Below are 963 nucleotides of genomic sequence, written 5' to 3' on the forward strand. Positions count from 1 at the left end.
GTGAGGTAGAAGGAATAAAATGGTGCTTAGAGGAAGCCACTATGCAACAGCAGTTGGCACAGGGAAGACACAGTGGGTACTCACTAATGACTGGCTCCATTTCCTCCCTTGGTGACACATTTCACGTGAGAGATGACAAGGAGAGAGTCAAGGACGGCTCCCCAGTATGGCCTGGAGTGGAAGGTGGTGCTATGCGTCACTAAGACTGGAAACACAGGAGCAGCAGCTTCTGGCACGTTCGTGGAAGGAAAGTAGGAGGTTGAGTTTGGGACTACAAACCTCCAGTGGAGACGGACCCCAGGAAGCTGGATACACCACCTGCAGCGCTAGGACGTCCTGGGCTCTCGGAGGTGAGTTCAAAAGTCATCGGCAGGCAGGAGGTCGTTGAAACCACCAGACTGGGTAGGCCCGCAGAGTGACAGAGGAGACAGGCTGCGGTGGGACCTGGGGGAACACCACCATGGAAAAGCCCAGCCTTGGAGGGTGAGAAGGGGGAGTCACCAAGGTATGCAGGAGATTTGGAGAGAAAGGAGCAGGCTCCAACTCCGGAAACTTTCCTGCTCCCAGAGATCCAGAAAGGAAGGCGTGGTCAGCGGGCTCGAAGGCTGGGGAGAGGCGCGTAAGTGGCTACAAGGCACCGGCTGGATCGCTGGATCGACTAGGGGGTCAGTCGGGACTCGGAGGGGCGGGTGCGTAAGCTGGAGAGCGGGAGGTGGGAGAAGGAGTGAGGATGGGGGCGTGAGCGCGTGTGTGTTCGTGTGCGTGCGCGTGCGGGGAGGGGCGGGAAGGTGATCCAAGCGACCAGACTGCCGCCCGGCTGATGCTACGGGGAGTAGGTCACCTGTGTGCGGGCCGTGACCTCAGACTCTCCCCTTGGGAAACGTCCTGGCGACGGAGGCGGCTCGGCAAGTCGGAACACCCGGGCAAGCGCTCTCGGGCCGGCGGGGGGCCGCGGAGGCGAGG

General features: G+C 60.9%; 1 protein-coding gene across 3 annotated transcripts in view; it reads left to right on the top strand.

Moving 5' to 3' along the window:
• The first annotated feature begins 284 nt into the window (after positions 1 to 284).
• Positions 285 to 963, top strand: part of AMPD3 (adenosine monophosphate deaminase 3) — a 45,098-nt gene continuing 44,419 nt past the window's right edge. The window contains exon 1 of one of the 3 annotated variants that reach the window (XM_019796315.2): positions 285 to 350. The gene's annotated coding sequence lies outside the window, so the exon portion shown is untranslated. The other 2 variants (XM_019796318.2, XM_019796317.2) reach the window with 2 other exon arrangements.

The sequence above is a fragment of the Ailuropoda melanoleuca genome, chromosome 8, assembly GCF_002007445.2.
Source record: "Ailuropoda melanoleuca isolate Jingjing chromosome 8, ASM200744v2, whole genome shotgun sequence".
Taxonomy (NCBI): domain Eukaryota; kingdom Metazoa; phylum Chordata; class Mammalia; order Carnivora; family Ursidae; genus Ailuropoda; species Ailuropoda melanoleuca.